This window comes from Pongo pygmaeus, chromosome 3 (genome assembly GCF_028885625.2).
Source record: "Pongo pygmaeus isolate AG05252 chromosome 3, NHGRI_mPonPyg2-v2.0_pri, whole genome shotgun sequence".
Lineage (NCBI taxonomy): Eukaryota > Metazoa > Chordata > Mammalia > Primates > Hominidae > Pongo > Pongo pygmaeus.
The window spans coordinates 3,644,701-3,657,751 of NC_072376.2; positions in this window are offsets into that span (position 1 = coordinate 3,644,701).

A 13,051-nucleotide genomic window follows, 5' to 3' on the forward strand; every position below is an offset into this window, starting at 1 on the left:
CCTCTCCCAAGAGGCCTTCCTGGGCTCCTCTTTGTGTCCCTATTCCTCTTTCCTTACTTGGCCTCAGCCCTCCACTCCCCTTGCCTCCCCCTCTGTCCTGTGAGATTCCCAAGGGCAGAGCTGGCTTTAGGGAGGTGCTGCCCAGAGGCACTTGCAGAGAGGACTGCTGTTCGTCTTCCAGATGGCCCAGGCAGCTCTCCCGCTCTTGGTTCCACTCACAGAGGCCCCTGTTCCAGGGGGAGAGGGTCCTCCTGGGTCCTCCCCTGCACCTTTGGTTTGTCCCCAAGAGGACAGGCCATGCCTCCTTTACCTCTGGTGGCAGCGCCCCCAATCCTGAGCCCCTCCACTCTCTCTCCGGGAACCCTGGGTGCCTGGGGGTCCTTGACAGAGCTTCCGGGTGTCTGATAAGGGCTGCCACAGACATACTGGCCAAGAGGAGAAACCAGCCTGGCTTTTTATTTTTGCACCTTCTTAAAAAGAAAACAACAGCATCAATATGTTAAAAATAAACTATTTTTACTTTAAAAGGGCAAAAACAGTCCAAACAAAGAACCAATGAAAAGATCTTGGCTGGAGGTCCCAGCATTTACTCATAGCTGCCCAAGGGTGGAAATGATTCAGACAGGGACCCATGGAGCACGGCGCCAGCAAAGTACCAGCCCTACTGCCTGCCAGGGAATGGAGAGAAGACCCCTGAGAGGCGCATGGTGCCTGCACAGAGTGTGCTGAATGAACCAACAACAGGGCATGTGTCTTTAGAGTAGCTTTTGCCAGAAAGGTGGCATGTACACCAGTAGCTTGTGGGGCTGGGAAGTCAGGGAAGGCTTCCTGGAGGAGGTGGCTGGTCTGTGCTGAACTTTGAAAGGCATTCCAAGCAGAGGGAATGCTGTGGAGGAGCCAGTGGGTGTGTATGGGGTACCTGTGCTGGCAGAAGAGTTCAGAACAGTGCTCACAGGCCAGGGAGCCCCAAGTTCAAATCCTGCCCCACACCTGGAGGAGCTGGGACCTCTGGCAACGTGCTCACCTCTCTGGACCTATGTGTGTGTGTGCAAAGCCCCAGGCAGGGAGACCCAGCGGCTTCAGGGCTGTGTGTGTGGAGCATGGAGTGAGGGTGCCGCTGCCGTACCAGCCCTGTCTGGACAGGGCCTTCCAGTGGGTTGCGCTTCCCCATTTGGCCAGACTATCTGTTATCTCACTGGGCCCCAAACACCCCTGGGAAGTAAGTGGGGCTTTCAGAAGTGGGAAACGGCTGCTCAGAGAGGTTGAGTTACTGGCTCTGGGGCACACCACCTAAAGAACAAGGAAATTAACCCTGAGTCGTTCTGTCTCGGCCACTTTGGTCTCTGATGTCTCTCGTCAGGGGAGCGGGGACCTCAGGGTGGGAGGGGGCATGGGGAGGCCCTGTGCATTGAGGGGCCGAGGGTCTTGGGCCAGGGGTCAACATTCTTCCAAGTTATTGTGGATTAGCATCAGGCCTCTTGGGGGCAGTTGCACTGGCTGAATTGGAAGGGAGTTGGAATTCATTCACTCATTCATTCATTCACCCATTCATTCATTCATTCATTCACTCATCCTCCTAGCTCCTTACTCTGCCCACACTGTGCTGAGCACCGAGGGCACAGGGGCAGTGGCACTGGATGAATTGGAAGGGAGTTTGAATTCATTCACTCATTCATTCATTCACCCACCCATTCATTCATTCATTCATTCACTCATCCTCCTGGCTCCTTACTTTGCCCACACTGTGCTGGGCACCAAGGGCGTGGGGGGCAGTGGCCTTCGGGCTCTGCCTCAGGAGCTGCTGTTCTGCGGGCGGGGGCTCACGAGCTGGGGCTCGCCAGGCCTCTGGGACCAGCATTCTCAGCTCACCAGCCTCCCGCTAAGAAGGCCCTGGCACCTGTAAAATCCAGTTTCCAGGTTCCACTTGGAGATCTGGACTCAGAAAGTCAGAATGAGGTGAGGGACCTGCATTTATCACCTCCCCGCTGGTTCTGAGGCAGAGCCCATTGGCCACACCGGGCTGGCCTTCGTGGGACCTGGACAGGTCTGAGCCCAGGACCAGGCTACTCCTGTTAGAAGCCTCTCGTGGGACCTCCCAGTGCCCCACCTCCCTTCCAGGTCCCTAGGACTCCTGCAGAGGGAGGGGCTTGGGAGGGGCTTGCCAGGATGTCTGAGGACCAGAGGTGGGGCAGCCGGGGGCCTCCAGTGGGGCTGTGGGAGCTGTGTGGGGATGCGGACTGGGGCCTATAGGTGGTCAGGGAGCCAGTGGGTTGAGGGTGAGCTGAGCTGCCCCAGGGCAGGGGCCAGGGAGAGGCAGGCAGGGCATGCCTGGAGCCCTCGTCACTCCCTAGGCTGGCCTTCTTGGGCACGTGGGTCAGAGCACTTCAAGCTTCGCAGGGAGGGCTCCTGGGGCTGGCCTAGCCATCCCACAAGGTCTCGGGCCCAGGACCCTACTAGTGAAGCGGCAGGTTCTGGGCCTCCTTAGGGAATGTCCGTAGGGAATGTTTATGTGTCCCCTTTCCTTGGTAAGGGATTGGAGGGGCAGGGAGCAGGGGCTCTTGGCTCCCCACCTGTGCTGGGCTCATAGGCCCCTGTGTAGGAGACCATTGGCCTCTCTGAGCTTTAGTTAACTGTGTGGGAACCACGGAGACCTCACCGGTTGTTAAAAGGCTTGAGTGAGTCAAAGATGGTGAGGCCAGGTGTGGCCTTGGCACTCAGTAACTGCTCCAGATGGGCCGGCTGTCACCATTATCCCAAGCCTGTGCAGCCAGGAGTAATGAGCCAGGCAGGACCCCAGCTCCGATGTCTGCAGTCTCCCTGGGCTGTCCTGTGCCGCGCGGGGCTCCCTCTGCTTTAGGCTTCTGGGTTGTCTGGTGTCTGGGACCCCTCGGTGACCACATCTCCAGCCCCTCTCAGCCACCGCCTCCCCCGTGGGCTGAGGCAAGGACAACTAACCCTCTCTCTTTCCCAGTCTGTCTTGGCTCCAGAGACCCTGGCTCCAGGTCCCTGCCTGAGGTCTGGCCTGACCAGCCCCTGCCCGCCTCCATCTGTCTGAGGGCCTGCCAGGCACAGCCAGCCCCTGCTGTAGTCCATCTGCCGGCCCCTTGAGCTCAGCGGTCTCTGATGCTGGCTGGAATGGCAGGCAGGCTGTGTGCCATCACTGTAGACACTGTCAGGTGACTCCTCTTTTCTCAGGGAGGGACATAGAGCAGGATATGGGGCCAGGCAGGAAACTACAGGGTCTCTGTGTCCCTGAGACACCTGGGACAGGAATGGACACTGTGGCCCTACAGAGTAGAGAGAGTCACCATCCCACCTAGCAGGGGAGTGCCCTTTGACTCTGCCCAGCAGAGAGGTCTCCTCAGAGCTCAGACACCCCTGGGCCTCCCTCATTGTCCCTGTCTGTGTCCATGAGCACCAGCCTGAGATGTCCCCATGGTGGGACAACAATGATGCATTTCAGCACTTTTAGCTTGGCCCCAGGGAGTAGGTAGGGCTAGGCTAGATTTGTCAAATAGATGAGTGAGTGAATGAGTGAGTGAAAGAGTGAATGAGTGAGTGAGTGAACGACTGAATGAGTGAGTGAATGGGTGAATGAACAAATGAGCGGGTGAGTGAGTGAGTGAGCAAGTGAATAAGTGAACAAGTGAATGAGTGAGTGAATGAGTGAGTGAATGAGTGAGTGAATGAATGAGTGAGTGAGCAAATGAATGAATGAGTGAATGAGTGAGCAAATGAATGAGTGAATGAGTGAATGAGTGAATGAATGAGCAAATGGATGAGTGAGTGAATGAGTGAGTGAGTGAGTGAGTGAATGGGTGAATGAACAAATGAGCGGGTGAGTGAGTGAGCAAGTGAATAAGTGAACAAGTGAATGAGTGAGCGAGTGAATGGATGAGTGAATGAGTGAGTGAGTGAATGAGTCAATGAATGAATGAGCGAATGGATGAGTGAGTGAATGAGTGAACAAATGAATGAGTGAATAAGTGAGTAAATGAATGAGTGAGTGAATGAATGAATGAGTTAGCGAATGAATGAGTGAATGACTGAGTGAGTGAATGAGTGAGTGCGTGAATGAGTTACTAGGTGAGTGAATGAGTGAGTGAATGAGTGAGGGAATGAAGAAATGAATTAGTGAGTTCAGAGCCCATAGACCCTGGAGGACGAAGGTGCATTAGGCCCCTCAGTTCAGCGAGTTCCTGGGAGGTCTCTGGATGCTGTGGGGTGCTAAGCTGTCACCTCATGATCCACGCAGATGGGGCCTCACTGGCCCGGGGCCAGGCTCGGGGAGGAGGAGGACACATCCCTTTTTCCAGGGACCAAGCCACAGTGGGGTGGGACACGTGGGTGGATGCAGAGTTGCCTGCCTGGGTTTGCTTTCCATCTCTGCCCTTGCCTGCTGCTTGGCCCTGGGCCTGTGACTTCATCTCTCTGCTTCTGCTTACTTATCTGCAAAATGGGTCTAGTGGGGGAGCTGTGAGGATTGCATAACTGTGGTGCATGAATGTGTATGTAGGGCGGGGCCTGCACATGGGAAGCCCGATTAGGTATCAGTATCACTGGGCCAGGCACTCTGTGGGCTGCTCCCAGAAGCCCATCCTATGGAATTCTCACGCCCGGTATGCCCACTCTGCAGCCCGGCGGCCCTGTCCTCTCCCAAGAACATCTCCCACTGCCCTCACCCCACGCGGCTGCCCTGCCCTCAGACTCTTCCTCAGCCTGCTGGAAGCTGGTGCCTCAGGGCCTTTGCACTTGCTGCCTGGAACACGATTCCCTGTGTCCACGTGGCATCCTCCCCGGCCCCCGTGTTTCTCCCTAAGCACCCCCAGCGAGGTCTCCCCTGCAGGTGACCCCCCTGTTTTATGGGTTTTGTCTCTCATGCACCCTTGCTCCTGCTCCCTGTGGCTTTCCTGGCATGGATTGGGCACTCGGAGTGCATGTGGAAAGAAGGAGTGGTCTACAAGGAGCAGTGCAAAACGCGCTATGCACAGGCGTGTGGAGCCGTGAACCCAGGACAGGGCCGAGGCCGCACATTGAGTGTCCAGGGGAGAGGAAGGATGTGTCCAGAGCCTGGGCGGAGAGCAGGGCCAGGCCAGGCCCAGGATAGAGGAGATGGTCTATGTGGAGAGCAGAGCCAGACCTGGCCCGGGACAGAGGAGATGGTCTGTGCTAGCTGCATAGGAGTCCCGGCTTTGTCCTGAGGGCAATGGGAAGCCACAGAAGCTACAGGCAGAGCCATGCTGGACAAACCCTCCCCGGAGAAAGTTAATGACGGGTGGGGAAGAGGAGGGCCAGGCTGGGAGCAGGCCCAGGGCTGAGCTGGCGGCCAAGGTTGTGCACAGATGGTGAGACACTCACAAGCAGGGAGACTGTGCCAGGGGCCATCTGACCTCGCTGGACACAGAAGAGTGGAGAGGCCTCCTCCATCTGTGCAGACTCCAGGGCCTGCCCCCGTCCCGGGCACTGTCTGCCAAGGGCACGCACCCTTCCTCCCTCTCCATTGAGGTGGGGGCACTGCTTTCTGACCTGGCAGGCAGCCCTGGGCAGAGGGAGCTGAGCTCTGTGCTGCCCTCGACCGTGTGTGCGTAAGAGATGGGGGCCCGGGGGGTGAGCAGGGCTGTCCCTCGTCTAGGCAGCCTGCAGGGGTGGTGTGTCCACTGGCCAGGTGGGGCTGCTCAGTGTGCACTGTGGCCACGGCAGGGGAGGGGCTTATTAACATGCAGCTGTCAGGTCTGGATATAGCTTGGCCAGGGGCCAGGCTGAGCTTGAAGGAGTGAAAGTTTGCAGCGGTGGGGCTCATTTTAGGGGGCTCCATGAGAGTGGGGTAGACCTTATTTGTCTCTGTACTCTCAGCATCTAGCACGATGCTTGGAACCGAGTGGAGGAGAGTAGACTTTCTGTAGAATGGATCAGCAGTGGTGTCCCATAGCCCCACCCTGGGTTTGAGTCAGCATGGCACACATTCAAGGAGAGACTCGAGGGTTCCACGATGAATGCACTGCTGTCTGCAAGATGAGAGGTGGCTGGTGGGGCAGGGAGGGCTTCTTGGAGGCAGTGGGGCAGGGAGGGATCATGGGATGGCCACTCTCTCAGGGCAGGGTTAGCTCCGGGGCTGTGGCCTGTAGGCACCGACCCTGGGGAGCTGCTGGTCCCCTCCTCTGCAGAGCCCTGCCCTGTCCTGCCCCTGGAACCCCTGGGTAGAGTTCTGTGACCCAGCATACCTGGACGGTTCAGGCTGGCCCCTGACTGTGCAAAGAGAGCAGAGGCCCCAGGCCACCGTGGAGGTGCTTGAGCCTATGGTCCAAGGTAGAACCACGTGAGGAGGGCTTTGATGCATGAGGGGTCAGAGCCAGGCCGAAACATCTGGAGTCAGTGACACAGGCTCTGGAGAGCTGGCTGTGCTCCTGTGTCTCCTCCCAATGCTGCTTTCAGTGCCTTGGGGGCTCAAAGTCAGCTATGGTTGGGTTTACACCATGGATACCAGCAAATGCTAAAGTCAGGGCTCTCCCAAGCCCCGATGCAGAGCCAGTTGTTAAATCTTTACCAGCATGGCACTGACAGGGAAGAGGGAGAGCTCAGAACAGAGAGGGGTCCCAGGCAGAAGGTGTGGAGAGGATGCCCAGCACATGCAAGCACATATAGACACGCTTACATGCAGATACATCCAACACCCGAAAACACAGACACTTCAGACAGGCAGACAGACACACGCACACACCCACACACCACAGACACAGCTATGCCCCAACACACACTTACATGCACACATACATTCATCCATGAGAGCACACTCAAACAGGTTTGCATACAGTTAGAAACACACACTTGAACTCTCAGACACGCAACTCCATGTGTACACACAGCCACACACAGATGCACGCACACAGGCAGGTGAGGCTCAGCCTGGATGGCTGTGCAGCCTTGTTTTGCTGCTGCCTGTCCCATGGCTTGGGCTTGTAGAGGGTGTTTCTGACAGCTGCCCAGCCCTACCCTGGGGGCTGCTTGATCTGGCCTCTGTTCATTGGCCACACTCTGCTAGGATATGGTGCCAGTTTGGGCCTTTGATTGACTCATTGTCCCTTCACTTATCACACACTTTTCATTTATGACCCAAATATTTGCTCACTCATTCATCCACCCACCTGAACATCCATCCATCTATCCATCCACCTATGTACCATTCATCCATCCATCATCCATGATATAACCATCCATCCATCTATCCATCATCCATCCATTCAAACATGCATCCATCCATCCTCCATCCACTCATCCATCATCCACCCACCCATCCACCCATCCACTCATCCATTATACACCCACCCATCCACCATCCACTCATCCATTATCCATCATCAGTGATATATCCACCATCCACCCATCCATCCACTCACTTGAACATCCATCCACCCATCCATCATCCATCCATCCATTATCCATCCACCCATTCAATCACCCATCCATCCATCATCCACCACCCACCTTAACATCCACCCATGCATCCATCCATCTACCCATCCACCCACCCATCCATCATCCATTCACCTATCCATCATCCATCCACCCATCCACCCATCCATCCATCCATCATCCATCCACCCATTCAATCACCCATCCACCCATCATCCACCCATCCATCCACCCACCTTAACATCCATCCACGCATCCATTCATCTACCCATCCACCCACCCATCCATCATCCATCTACCCATCCACCCACCCATCCATCATCCATTCACCCATCCATCATCCATCTGCCCATCCACCCATCTATCCATCTATCCATCATCCACTCATCCATCCATCCAGCCATCATCCATGATACACCCATGCAACCACCCATCATCCACCCATCCATCCACCCACCTGAACATCCATCAACCCATGCATCCATCCATCTACCCATCCACCCACCCATCCATCCTCCATTCACCCATCCATCATCCATCCACCCATCCATCATCCATCCACCCATCCACCCACCCATCCACCATCCATTCACCCATCCATCATCCATCTGCCCATTCATCCATCCATCCATCTATCCATCATCCACTCATCCATCCATCCAGCCATCATCCATGATACACCCATGCAACCACCTATCATCCACCCACCCATCCATCATCCATCTACCCATCCATTATCTACCCATCATCCGTCACCCATCCATTCATCTGTCTAAACAGGTATTTCCTCTCCCCTTACTTGTCCTTGTCAAACCATCAATCTTCCTGGGGCCATGCTGGGTGTCTCGGGAAGACTGTGCTCACCTCAGGCTTTGTGTTGTGTGGTTTGTGTGAGTGGTTTGTAAGTGTGTTGTGTGTGTGTGGTGTGTTGTGTGTGCGTGTTCCTGGGCAGAGGCCTCCAGGAGCACCCACACACGGGCAGGGATGTTTGCCCTCCCCTCACACTGTCCTGCCACTCCCCTGTCTCACTCAGCCCCTGCTCTCTGTAGGAGGGGGATTTCTCCTCCATCGAGGTGGGGATGGTTTCTGACACCTTGGCCTGGCCTCCTGCTCTCACCATCTCTGCCCAGGGGGCTCCTTGTCCTGGAGCCCCCATACAGTGAGGGCCCCTGAGTGAGAGTAGGGGGTCAGCAGGGTGCCCCATCTCCTGACCCTGCTGCCTGGGGAGGCTCCCAGCTGAGCGGGAGCTGAGAGAGGCTCTTCGCACTTGCTGGCCTGGCTGTTAGCTTGGAGCCCAGCCTGGAGCTGCACACGGGCTCTGCTGTGTACTGGGGTTGATGGGGCAGGGTGGTTGGCGCCCTTGCCTCCAGCAGCACCCAGGCTGCAAGTTCCTCAGGTTGTGGAGACCAGAGAAAGAAGAAAAGCAGGGACTTCCTTTATTTTTTGGGGGAGGTTTCTCATGGGAGCGGCCTTGGGCACCAGCCTAAGGGGCTGAGAGACAGGCTGGTGTGTGGAGTGCGGAGAGCGAGGCTAGGCAGACAGGCATCCTCTCAGGGTGCCTCGCCCTGGGGGCCCAGCGGCAGGTTACAGGAGGGAAAGGTACTTGTCAGTCCTCGTGGAGCTGAGGGTTTCGTGGTCTGGGAAGGCCGGGGGCGAGGACTGTGTCTTCCTGGGGTGTGGAGACAGAGCCGAGGATGCCTGTGGGTTCTGCTCAGGGACGTGGGCCCACATGTGGGAGACGGCCTCACAGACCCAAGACCTTGAGAGCAGACCCTGCTCCCCAAGCCCACTCTGCGTGTAGGGTGTCCCCAGGGTCCCACGGAGCTCTGGAGTCATGGAGGCACCTTGCCTTAATTAGCTCTTGGTGCTGTTTGAGTATACTTAAAGGGTGTAGGGCAGGAGGAGGCAGTGACTGTGGGGGTTTGAGAGGATTTTGGAGGACAGTTCTAGGGGTGGGGGTCCCTGAGGGGTTCAGGGCAGGCATCCCTGTGTGTGTGATGGACCGAGGGCAGGGAGTGCCATGCCACTGTCCCAGGCCACTGGGGCAGGAGGACTCTGCCTCCCCTCTGGGATTGTTCATTTCAGAGACCCTGGCCTCCTGGCAGTGAAGCTGCAGGTCTCAGTGCATCAGAGATTTTGGGCTTCTCTCCCTGCCCACCTGGGAGAGGTGTGGGCAGACCCCAGAGGCTTAGCCAGTGGGGAGGAGGGGCGGGCCCATCTGCAGGTTGCCACAGCAACCAGCTGCTTCTTTCCCACAAGGCTCCAGGCTGGGAGACAGCAGAGGGCCTCTGTTTGACCCTCCAGGCCCCAAGCCCTGATCCCAGGCAGGGGAACAGGCTCTAGGTTCTGGGGAGGGGCTGGTCCAGTGGAGGATGGGTAGGGAGCTGCAGGCAGGCTCCCCATAGCTCAGTCCAGGGGTCTGAGAAATCTGGGGGAGAAGAGTCAGGTAGGGGGTCTATTCTAGGGGTGTAAATGCCCCAGTCGCTGAGGAAGGGGGTGCTCTGATGGAGAACAACACATTTGCCACTCACCCATGCAGACATCATACAGCACATGCAGCATACATGCAAACACACCACACACACCATGCATACCACACATGGCACATGCATCAGACATACAACACACCACACACATCACATGACACACACAACACATGCATCATACATGCAAACATACCACACACAGCACACACATCACATGACACACAGCACACACACCACACAAGCAACACAGCACACACATCACACACACCACACACAGCACATGCATCATACATGCAACACACCACACACAGCACACATGGCACATGCCACACACCCAGCACATACATCATACATTCAACACACCACACACATCACATGCCACACACAGCACATGCATCATACATGCAAACACACCATACACATCACATGACACACACAACACATATATCATGCAAGCAACACACCACACACATCACACACACCACACGCGGCACATGCATCAGACATACAACACACCACACACATCACATGACACACACCACACAAGCAACACAGCACACACATCACACACACCACACACAGCACATGCATCATACATGCAACACACCACACACAGCACACATGGCACATGCCACACACCCAGCACATACATCATACATTCAACACACCACACACATCACATGCCACACACAGCACATGCATCATACATGCAAACACACCACACACACCACACACAGCACATGCAGGATACATGCAAACACACCACACACAGCACATGCAGGATACATGCAAACACACCACACACAGCACATGCAGGATACATGCAAACACACCACACACAGCACATGCATCATACATGCAAACACACCATACACATCACATGACACACACAACACATATATCATACAAGCAACACACCACACACATCACACACACCACACACGGCACATGCATCATACATTCAACACACCACACACAGCACACATGGCACATGCATCATACGTGCAAACATACCACACACACCACATATAACACACACATACACCACACACATACATACTGCTGTAAACACACACACACACACACACACACTACACAACACAGAATGGAGTCTCAGCCACGCAGCCCAGAGTCTGGGTTAGAGGAGGGCTCCCCTACCTGGGGGCTCTGCCCCTCCCATCCTCAGCTTCTCCAGCCAGTCACCAGGAACTTACCCTGAATCACCAGCTGGCAGCCAGCCAAGGTCCAGGCCCAAGGTTCTGCCTCCTAAACACCTCTCTCCGTGGGCTTTTGCCCTCTCTGCCACCCCCGGATCGAGACCTCTGCCGTCTCTCTCCTGGACGATGAACTACGGTGGCCTCCGACAGGTCTCTCGGCCTCCCATCTCCTCTGCAGCCTGGCTCCCTGTCACTTGCTGATGGCCCCTGTTGCCCTGGGATGCAGTCCAAGTTCTTAGGCCGGTGTGGCAGATGGCATAATTGGCCACAATTTTTCACTCTGCCCTGCATCCAGGCCCTCTGCCAGGAGACTGTTCCTCCCGCAGAAGGAGGAATGCGTGTCCTGGCCCTGAACTGGGCTCACCCCGGGGCACGTGGACGGAGCAGAGAGTGTACAGGCCCGGGGCCTGGGCCTCCAGAGGTGGAGGGTTTTCTACTCTCCCCGGCACCTTCACCATTGCCGAGGGAAGCAGCTCGTCCCCACCAGCCCACGAAGGAGAAGCAACAAGGGGACAACCCAGACCCAACGGCTCCAGCCAGCCAGCCTCCCGGCGGAGCCCAGATAAATTACTGCATTGCGCGCCATCGAGATTTCACAGGTGCTTGTTGGCTGCAGGGGCTGACTGCTATGGGGCCCTGCACCCAGCTCCAGCCTCGTGGGCAACCTGCACATCACAGACTGCTGTCTGCCCAAGTGCCCACCGCGGCCTCCACTTGTCCAGAAATGTTCAGTGAATACCTCCTCACTCCACATTTCCCTGTCCCCTGGGAGGTGGGGTCAGAACTCAACAGTCAGGAAGATTGAACCAAGCCCTCATGTCGTTCCAGTTCCTCAGGCTTTGGGGAGGTGCTGGGCTCGGCGTCGTTTGAAGAGTCTTGTATTAGTCCGTTTTCACGCTGCTGATAAAGACACACCCAAGACTGGGTAATTTATGAAGAAAAAGAGGTTTAACGGACGCACAATTCCATGTGGCTGGGGAGGCCTCACAATCATGGTGAAAGGTAAAAGGCACGTCTTTCGTGGCAGCAGACAAGACAGAATGAGAGTCAAGCGAGAGGAGTTTCCCCTTTTAAAACCGTCAGATCTCAGGAGACTTATTCACTACCATGAGAACAGTATGGGGGAAACCGCCCCCACGATTCAATTATCTCCCACTGGTCCCTCCCACAACACATGGGAATTATGGGAGCTGCAATTAAAGATGAGATTTGTGTGGGGACACAGCCACACCATTTCCCGTCTCATTCTCCCCTCGCCTGACTTGGTCTCAGGAATTTATTGCAACGAGTCAACAGGAGAACGGAAGAATTGCTCTCCAGAAGGCAGAGCGTTTCCAGGGAGGGCTGTAAGAGTCAACGAGGGAGTTCGCAGGCTACATCTCAGCCTGGGTTGGTGGGCTCTGGGGCCGCCTTCTTCCTCCGTCAAGAACAATCCCCAAATGTGGGAGGGCTTTGGAGGCTGCAGCCGTGACCCTGAGCAGAACTCCCAGGGCCCAAAGGGCTGGCATCACACCTGCTCCCGAGTTTCTCACCTGGCAGTGGGGATGCCTGCGCCAATTAGAGAAGGAAGGTCCCAATGTTACACAGTCCTGGGCTCCTAGGAGCTCCTGCAGCAATGCTGGTGCTTTTCTCTTGGTTCCATGGTGCTCAGGAGTTTCCTCCAAGACGGGTTTTCTGTACTGAACTGTGAATGACCACTGCTTTGGAGTCATTGCCAAGGGCAGAGTCATTGCTGGCCAGAGCTAGGGGTGGTGCCCTCACCTGAAGGCCTGGGACGTCCAGCCTGGGTCCCCAGCTGCGAGTCCACAGGGAAGATGCCTTTATCTCTGTGATCACTGGGAGCCCTGGATCATGAGGATGGGGACCGGGCTATGGATTTTTCTCACCTCTGTCTGCAAGCATGAGCTCATTGTGGTAATCAAAGCCTTTCACAGAGGG